The following is a 10411-nucleotide window of genomic DNA, read 5'->3' on the forward strand; positions in this document are numbered from 1 at the left end:
CAGTCCTGTGTAAGATGTAAGGGGTGCAGCAGTCCTGTGTAAGAGGTGAGGGGTGCAGCAGTCCTGTGTAAGATGTGAGGGGTGCAGCAGTCCTGTGTAAGATGTGATGGGTGCAGCAGTCCTGTGTAAGATGTAAGGGGTGCAGCAGTCCTGTGTAAGATGTAAGGGGTGCAGCAGTCCTGTGTAAGAGGTGAGGGGTGCAGCAGTCCTGTGTAAGATGTGAGGGGATGCAGCAGTCCTGTGTAAGATGTGAGGGGTGCAGCAGTCCTGTGTAAGATGTGAGGGGTGCAGCAGTCCTATGTAAGATGTGAGGGAGTGCAGCAGTCCCGTGTAAGATGTGAGGGGGTGCAGCAGTCCCGTGTAAGATGTGAGGGGGTGCAGCAGTCCCGTGTAAGATGTGAGGGGGTGCAGCAGTCCCGTGTAAGATGTGAGGGGGTGCAGCAGTCCCGTGTAATAGGTGAGGGGTGCAGCAGTCCCGTGTAAGATGTGAGGGGTGCAGCAGTCCCGTGTAAGATGTGAGGGGTGCAGCAGTCCTGTGTAAGATGTGAGGGGTGCAGCAGTCCTATGTAAGATGTGAGGGAGTGCAGCAGTCCCGTGTAAGATGTGAGGGGGTGCAGCAGTCCCGTGTAAGATGTGAGGGGGTGCAGCAGTCCCGTGTAAGATGTGAGGGGGTGCAGCAGTCCCGTGTAAGATGTGAGGGGGTGCAGCAGTCCCGTGTAATAGGTGAGGGGTGCAGCAGTCCCGTGTAAGATGTGAGGGGTGCAGCAGTCCCGTGTAAGATGTGATGGGTGCAGCAGTCCCGTGTAAGATGTAAGGGGTGCAGCAGTCCTGTGTAAGATGTAAGGGGTGCAGCAGTCCTGTGTAAGAGGTGAGGGGTGCAGCAGTCCTGTGTAAGATGTGAGGGGATGCAGCAGTCCTGTGTAAGATGTGAGGGGTGCAGCAGTCCTGTGTAAGATGTGAGGGGTGCAGCAGTCCCATGTAAGATGTGAGGGAGTGCAGCAGTCCCGTGTAAGATGTGAGGGGGTGCAGCAGTCCCGTGTAAGATGTGAGGGGGTGCAGCAGTCCCGTGTAAGATGTGAGGGGGTGCAGCAGTCCCGTGTAAGATGTGAGGGGGTGCAGCAGTCCCGTGTAAGATGTGAGGGGGTGCAGCAGTCCCGTGTAAGATGTGAGGGGGTGCAGCAGTCCCGTGTAAGATGTGAGGGGGTGCAGCAGTCCCGTGTAAGATGTGAGGGGGTGCAGCAGTCCCGTGTAAGATGTGAGGGGGTGCAGCAGTCCCGTGTAAGATGTGAGGGGGTGCAGCAGTCCCGTGTAAGATGTGAGGGGGTGCAGCAGTCCCGTGTAAGATGTGAGGGGGTGCAGCAGTCCCGTGTAAGATGTGAGGGGGTGCAGCAGTCCCGTGTAAGATGTGAGGGGGTGCAGCAGTCCCGTGTAAGATGTGAGGGGGTGCAGCAGTCCCGTGTAAGATGTGAGGGGGTGCAGCAGTCCCGTGTAAGATGTGAGGGGGTGCAGCAGTCCCGTGTAAGATGTGAGGGGGTGCAGCAGTCCCGTGTAAGATGTGAGGGGGTGCAGCAGTCCCGTGTAAGATGTGAGGGGGTGCAGCAGTCCCGTGTAAGATGTGAGGGGGTGCAGCAGTCCCGTGTAAGATGTGAGGGGGTGCAGCAGTCCCGTGTAAGATGTGAGGGGGTGCAGCAGTCCCGTGTAAGATGTGAGGGGGTGCAGCAGTCCCGTGTAAGAGGTGAGGGAGTGCAGCAGTCCCGTGTAAGATGTGAGGGGTGCAGCAGTCCCGTGTAAGATGTGAGGGGATGCAGCAGTCCTGTGTAAGATGTGAGGGGTGAAGCAGTCCTGTGTAAGAGGTGAGGGGTGCAGCAGTCCCGTGTAAGATGTGAGGGGGTGCAGCAGTCCCGTGTAAGATGTGAGGGGGTGCAGCAGTCCCGTGTAAGATGTGAGGGGGTGCAGCAGTCCCGTGTAAGATGTGAGGGGGTGCAGCAGTCCCGTGTAAGATGTGAGGGGGTGCAGCAGTCCCGTGTAAGATGTGAGGGGGTGCAGCAGTCCCGTGTAAGATGTGAGGGGGTGCAGCAGTCCCGTGTAAGATGTGAGGGGGTGCAGCAGTCCCGTGTAAGATGTGAGGGGGTGCAGCAGTCCCGTGTAAGATGTGAGGGGGTGCAGCAGTCCCGTGTAAGATGTGAGGGGGTGCAGCAGTCCCGTGTAATAGGTGAGGGGTGCAGCAGTCCCGTGTAAGATGTAAGGGGTGCAGCAGTCCTGTGTAAGATGTGATGGGTGCAGCAGTCCTGTGTAAGATGTAAGGGGTGCAGCAGTCCTGTGTAAGATGTAAGGGGTGCAGCAGTCCTGTGTAAGAGGTGAGGGGTGCAGCAGTCCTGTGTAAGATGTGAGGGGATGCAGCAGTCCTGTGTAAGATGTGAGGGGTGCAGCAGTCCCGTGTAAGATGTGAGGGGGTGCAGCAGTCCCGTGTAAGATGTGAGGGGGTGCAGCAGTCCCGTGTAAGATGTGAGGGGGTGCAGCAGTCCCGTGTAAGAGGTGAGGGAGTGCAGCAGTCCCGTGTAAGATGTGAGGGGTGCAGCAGTCCTGTGTAAGATGTGAGGGGATGCAGCAGTCCTGTGTAAGATGTGAGGGGTGAAGCAGTCCTGTGTAAGAGGTGAGGGGTGCAGCAGTCCTGTGTAAGATGTGAGGGGTGCAGCAGTCCTGTGTAAGAGGTGATGGGTGCAGCAGTCCTGTGTAAGAGGTGAGGGGTGCAGCAGTCCTGTGTAAGATGTGAGGGGATGCAGCAGTCCTGTGTAAGCTACAATATGGTCTCCTCTCCTTTTGAGATCCTTTAAACGTTCGTGGCCATTTGTTAAGATTAAATCAGAAAACTACAGCTCCCAGCATGTCCAGGCTGTTACTACGAGAGGGTGATACAGAAAGAGATATAATAAGAGAGAACTACAACTCCCAGCATGTCCAGGCTCTTATTATGTTATATTAGGGAGGGATTATAGGAGGAAAGAACTCCCAGCATGGTCAGGCTGTTACTATGAGATATCACAGACTATTACAGGGAGGGATATAGGTGGAGAGAACTACAACTCCCAGCATTTACCTCACACCGAATGTATCACTTCTCTATTTTCTTCTGCACTGTAGCTCCGCCCCCACGTGTCACATGACCATCCTCACAGGTGTGACAGGCACAGCTCTTGCGCGCCACTGCTTAGCTCCGCCCCCTCGTGTCACATGACCATCCTCACAGGTGTGACAGGCACAGCTCTTGCGCGCCACTGCTTAGCTCCGCCCCCTCGTGTCACATGACCATCCTCACAGGTGTGACAGGCACAGCTCTACTCTCCACTGCTTAGCTCCACCCCTACATGTCCAAAATTGGTACCAAACCTGGCCCTGTTAGGAAGCCATTCACTCATCTCTGCATATTACCTGCCAAGCACCTTGTCTAGTGGCTGCACTCGGTATTGCAGCTCAGCCCCATTCACTTTAATGGGACTGAGCTGCAAACAACCCATGTGACCTCACTGGTGTGTGAATCCAGTACTGAAGTGGTTAAGGAATCTTTCTAGATTTTTGTTACAGGAAGGAAGGAAAATTCTGCAATCTGTAACATCTAACGATAGAGAAACTGGAAGGAAATCCTGATTCTTCTCAAGCAGTAGAGCCCAAGACAAAGATATTTCATGCGTCTTTATACAGCGGATTATATTACCCAATACATTTTATCTTAGTAGGAAAATTACCCCATAAACAATGCTGAGCGCTCGCCCAAAGACACAGAATGCAAAGCAGATACTGATCAGCCAAAACAAGGACAACAAAGGGGGTGTTATAGGGCTGTGACACTACACAATGCAGACACACAACACCTCGTATGATTATTCCACACCAGGCAAGCTTCTGGGTGTGTAAGAAGCTCCAAATATTAAAAAAGTCTAAACATCGTCTGTGCCCCCTACTAGAGATGAGCGAGTAGTATTCAATCGAACACCTCCCCGCCATAGGTATTCATGCAAGCGCCGAACACCAAGGGGTTAATCGAATATTCAATGCGTTTAACCCCTTGGTGTTCAACCGCCTACATGAATACCTATGGCAAGGAGGTATTCGATCGAATACTACTCGCTCAGCTCTACCCCCTACCCATGGTATCCCTTCTATTGGTGCCCCTACTATAGAGAATCTGTAAAAAGTCATTATATAGTCCCAAGTATTAGATCGGACACCATTCTTGGGGCAGATTTTGATGCCAATTTGTATCTCATATATTGAAATAGGATTTCACATGAAGCTAATCCTTGTGCAGGTTCTAAGTAAGCACCAATTGCATGGAGATCGAATCTTGGAGAAATCTGCATGTATATAAGGACTTTAAGGCTAAGGACCCGTGTAGAAAAACATGGGTAAAAGAAGCTGCCGAAAAAAATGCAGCAAGAATACCTACACATTGCAGAAATGCTGCGATTTATAAAACTTGTCAAATATACCTATGTTTCCGTCATGTTTTTTCCTGCAGTGCTTTTCTGTTGCAGCATGGTACGTGGGGCCTTAGACTCAAGGAGTTTTCTGGGACTATGATATTGATTGACTGACCTACCTTAGCATAAGTTATCAATATCAGATCGCTAGGGGTCCAACGCCTGGCATTCCCACCGATCAACTACTTGTAAGGAATACAGTGTTCAAGCAATCACTGCGGCCTCTTCACTGCGTAGCAAGCACAGCGCCATGCAATATATAGTGCCTGTGCTTGGTATTGCAGCTCAGCCCCATTCGCTTGAATTGGTGTGAGCTGAAAATTGGTGATGTGGCCAATTTATATGATGTCAGTGGTCTCCCCAGCACCGATGTCACCTCGAAGAGCTGATCCATGGACCACCATGATCTGATGAAAATGAGCTCTTTGGAGCAACTAAGCTACTGTCATTGCTCAATTAATCTCATATGCCATTTCTCGGCATGGAGAAAACACTGCTTGACTCAGGTGACCCTAACCTGCAAGCCTGGGCTATGATGACAGACTCCCTTTAAATCCTGCAAAACACCCTTCAAATTATCACATGGCCCAGCACTATACAAATACACTGATATAACATATATTATACATAGGATGTCACATACATTATATACATTCACTCCACAAGGCTCTTTGATTATTTTAACAAATTAATCCATGCAATATAAAATCGACCCAGATGGGACTTGAACCCACAATCTCCAGCTCCGGAGGCTGACGCCTTATCCATTAGGCCACTGGGCCTTCCATGTACTATTGTTTTACAGCTTATTTCCTCACTCTATTCAGTCTCTGACGCCCCTCCCTCTGGTCTAAAGTCCTTCTATACATGATAATGACAGCAGGTCAGAGGTCACGGCCTAACAATAGGGCACTGAGAACCGAAGAGTGGCTATGGAATCAGTGCAGACATGTGCACTATATCTGTCCTGCATCCGCCTTTACTTCCACATTTCCAGTTTTTTGCTTGGAGTCTTGAATAACTGGTTGATAATGTACACCACTGTCTAGGTCACCGAGATTAGCCATGACACCTCTGTGCTGCTGGCATCTTGTGTGGCTGAAGGGACTTTGCACCCAAAACGTCACTGCACCGAATACAGCAGGATGTAGATCCCATAGGGTTATGGAATAAAAACCAAATATGGACGTCATAGCAGAGGGGCCCCCATCCAGGATCCCAGTCTACGAGCCAGATTGGGGAGACACTACCAAATGCAACAGTCTGGAGAACATGGGGATACTGTGAACGAGATGGTCACCAAATAACTTTAAAGGGCAATGTGTGTTCTGTGAAATCGGTCCCAGCACCCTCACTGATCAGCTATGTAGCCCTACCTGTGGCAAAAATCAAGGTTTGTGTAATTTGTAGTTAGTGAGTGATAAGGCCCAGGTCACATCTATGCATAAGTTTCTGTTCATGGAATCTGCTTGGGGTATGTGGTATGCTACCATGAAACAATGTATCCATTCAACAAGGTGAATGTATCTAGCCTGTTTTAGGGGCGTGTCTGTCAACAATCTATTGACAGATTCCAGTAGCAACCAGCAGAATTCTGGATTCATGAACAAAACTAACACAAACTGATGCAAATAAATAATTTTTTTTTCCAAAAATATGTATAAAATGTATAAAAACAAACATTAGTGTGAGCCAAGCTCTAAGCCGTTGTGTTCATTTGTCTCTTTTAGTCCGCACAATAGCCCCACACTGAGACATTTTCCTATATTTGCATTACCTTTGCATTTGTAAACGACCCCCTGGGATAGCAAACAACCCCCCATCAAAGATATGGAAATGTTTCTGCCACATGTCAACAAATAAAAATAAAATAAACCTAAAAAAACTAGGAGTAAATTAGCAGGAAGAGGAGCGGCGTGTAGATAATACTGCAGAGATGAAATCATATTGTCATTTGCATCTCGGAATACTAAGAAAGTAAATCACCAGCAGATGTCCAATAACAATCTACAGGCATCAAAAGACTCCAACGAAACGCTCAACGCTCCGATGACTCCCGCTCTGCTCCGGCTGCTGCTGTCGCTGGTGCCTGCTGGGCGTAGACTGGGCATAAGTATGAAATACATTTTATTAGGAGGGTTATTACAGATCATCGATCCCAAAAGTTCTACAATGTGGAAACTCTTGGTAAAAAGCTTTATAAAAAGAGGGAGCACTCATGACAGAGCCACAAAGGATGGGGATCATATAACATTGTTCACTTCACCCATCCCTGCATGACTATAGTGCCCGGGGAAGAGGGAGAATTCTGCTGTTGCTGTCACTAGTGAGGAATGGGAAGGGAGAGCAGCTCCTGTCAGTTTTGGGGGGTAAGAAGGGTGAGTATGCTACAGTCAGTGAGTAAGGGATGGGAAGGGGGAGAATGCTGCCAGTGGTAATGGGGGAAAAAAAGAAATGGGAAGGAAGTAAAGCTGCCGTCGGTAAAGGATGGATAGGAAGAGCGAGTATGCTGCTGCAAATGAGGAAGGGAAGCAGAGATGGGAAGGGAGACAATGCTACTACTAGTTTTGGGAGGGGTAAAAAGAGGGAAAATGCTGCTGACGTTAGTGAGGAATGAGAAGGGGGAGAATGCTGTCAATGGTAAGGAAAGGAAACGGAGTACAGCTGTAGTCAGTAAGGGAGGAATAGGAAGGGTGAGTATGCTGCGGCCAATGAGGAAAGGATAATAAGGTAGACAACGCCACTGCCAGTATGGGAGGGGTAAGAAGAGGGAGAATGCTGCTGTCAGTATGGGAGGGGTGAGAATAGGGGGAATGCTGCTGTCAGTATGGGAGGGGTGAGAAGAGGGAGAATGCTGCTGTCAGTATGGGAGGGGTGAGAAGAGGGAGAATGCTGCTGTCAGTATGGGAGGGGTGAGAATAGGGAGAATGCTGCTGTCAGTATGGGAGGGGTGAGAGTAGGGAGAATTCTGCTGTCAGTATGGGAGGGGTGAGAATAGGGAGAATGATGCAGCCACTAGTCAGGAATGGAAGGGGGGGGGCAGCTACTATCGGTTGGGAGTCAAAGAAGGGAAAGGCCAATGTGCTGATGCCAGTGATTGGATGATGGGAAGGGGGAGAATGCTGCTACCAGTGGTGAAGAATGGGAAGGACAGAATGTTGCTGTTAGTACAGGGACAATACTGCTGCCAGCATGGGAAGAAAGAGAAATGGGAGAATGCTGCATTGTGGTGCACTGGGGGGGAAGGGGGAGAATGCTGTTGTGAGTCTGGAAGGGGTGAGCAGGGGGAGATGCAATCTGTTCAGATAAGGTCATGTATTATACCTAGGACATACCTCTATGCAGTCCTGTCCAGTGGTTAAAAGTGGGACTGCAATTCAATCAAAAATTTCCAAAAATCTATATCACATATCGTCTATATCATAATAAATATCACAAGTGGTGACTTTTACTTTAAAACCCAAGTCTGAGCAAAGGTCTGCACTTGATCCGATGCCTGCGCCGGCTTCCTAGCATTTACCTCCCATCCTTTTCCTGTCGGAGGACTTCCCTGAGCTACACTGGCACTAAACAGGTGTCACTGCTACAGGAAAAGGGAAGCCGGGCGAGATTTCCTCTACAAGGTTAGAACTGTCTCAGGATCACTCCCAGGATGCTTTGCAGTAAGCAGAATCCAGAGAGAGATCATATGATGACGAGTATAAAACAGGAAAACAGGGGCAGAGGGAGGGAATAACTACAACTCTCAGCCATGGGGCATGCTGGGGAGGGGGCCCAAAATATTCTGCTTCTATTGTTTACACTTTCAAAGGGTCTTTCATAAATGATATAAACCCAGTAGACCTAACTCCTTCACCACACTACCCTAGACCACCAGGGATGTTATTAGTATTTCCATTATTACCCTAGACCACCATGGGTGTTATTATTGTTTAGGTTACTGCCCTGGACAATCAAAGACATTATAGTCAATTACTTTACTGCCCCAAACCACTAGCGGTGTTATAATCAATTACTTTACTGCCCTAGACCACCAGGGATGCTTTAATCAATTACTTTACTTCCCTAGTCCACCAGGGATGTTATCGATTATACTACTGCCCTAGACCACCAGAGACATCATGGTCAATTACATAACTGCTCTAGACCAACAAGGACATTATCAAGAGTTACATTACTGCTCTAGACCACCAGGGATATTATCATTAAATATATTACTGTTCTAGAACACCAGGGACATTATCATCAGTTACTTTACTGCCCTAGACCAGCTGAGACATTATTGTCAATGACATTACTGCTCTAGACCAACAAAGACATTTTCAACAGTTGCATAACTGCGCCAGGGATGGGGACATTATCATTAAGTATATTACTGCCCTAGACCACCAGGGACATATTCATTAAGTATATTGCTGCCCTAGACCACCAGGGACACTATCATCAATGACATTACTACTCTAGACCATCAAGGACATTATGAACAGTTGCATTACTGTGCCAGGGACATTATCATTAAATATACTACTCCCCTAGACCACCAGGGACATTATCATTAAATATACTACTGCTCTAGACCACCAGGGACATTATCGTCAGTTACTATACTGCTCTAGACCACCAGGGACATTATCATTAAATATACTACTGCCCTAGACCACCAGGGACATTATCATTAAATATACTACTGCCCTAGACCACCAGGGACATTATCATTAAATATACTACTGCCCTAGGCCACCAGGGACATTATCATTAAATATACTACTGCCCTAGACCACCAGGGACATTATCATTAAATATACTACTGCCCTAGACCACCAGGGACATTATCATTAAATATACTACTGCCCTAGACCACCAGGGACATTATCATTAAATATACTACTGCCCTAGACCACCAGGGACATTATCATTAAATATACTACTGCCCTAGACCACCAGGGACATTATCATTAAATATACTACTGCTCTTGACCACCAGGGACATTATGGTCAGTTACTATACTGCTCTAGACCACCAGGGATATTATCATCAGTTACTATACTGCTCTAGACCACCAGGGATATTACCACTAATTCACATTTTTTACTATCATTACTTCTTTTCTTTGTCTGCATCCATGCTAGATGAATGCAGTATATTACAAATGCCAGGACTGGCCTTGGGTTTGTGTGATCTATGCCATCTCTACTGAAGAGGGCGCCACCACGGTCTTACACTTGATTTACCTCTTTTAGGATTGCGCCAAAGCCGTGCTGGTAAGTAATTGTGCAGGATGGGCGCCATTTTTCCTTTGCTATGGAGCTCTATTGTGTATCTTGAAGCTTCTGGACATTACTGCAAGATCCCTGCCATTACCTTCACTCCCTCCATGCAATAGATGGGTAATTGCATCCTCTAAGGTACACGGTCCAGTAGTTTTGCCCCTGACCCTGCACCCCTGATTAACCTCTTATGTACCAGTAGTCCCATCAGCCATAAAACACTCACCCGGAGGTGGCAACGCTGCTGTAAATAATTCAATACACTCTTATACCAAATAACTTATAATCGGCATCAGATGGACAATGGTGAGAAAAAATGGAATTTAGATGAAGACTGTGAACGTTACATTGAATATTCTACATGGCTGATACCAGTGAAGGATCCTGCTGCACAGGACACACAATCTGAATGCCCCATAAACCTGCATATATGTAGTGTCTACAATACAAAGACCTGTCCTAGCTTTGCAGCAATGGCAAGATATAAAGCAGGCTAAAAACCAATCTATGAACACAATCATGTCTGTGAATAACTTCCCATCTGTAAACATACAATCATCCAGAAATAGATACAAGCACATACAGTAGAAGACTTTTCAGACATTATAAGATTTGAGATATGCAGAACGTTCAGTCCTTTGCACAGAGCAACAGTCGGCAGACAT

At 47.8% G+C, this 10411-nt stretch overlaps 1 non-coding gene across 1 annotated transcript; it reads right to left on the reverse strand.

Moving 5' to 3' along the window:
* Positions 1–5187: 5187 nt before the first annotated feature.
* On the reverse strand, positions 5188–5260 carry TRNAR-CCG (transfer RNA arginine (anticodon CCG)). Its single transcript has one exon. It is a non-coding gene; the product is annotated as a tRNA-Arg (tRNA).
* Between the last annotated feature and the right edge of the window lie 5151 nt (positions 5261–10411).

Source organism: Leptodactylus fuscus, chromosome 9, assembly GCF_031893055.1.
Source record: "Leptodactylus fuscus isolate aLepFus1 chromosome 9, aLepFus1.hap2, whole genome shotgun sequence".
In the NCBI taxonomy this organism is placed as follows: Eukaryota; Metazoa; Chordata; class Amphibia; order Anura; family Leptodactylidae; genus Leptodactylus; species Leptodactylus fuscus.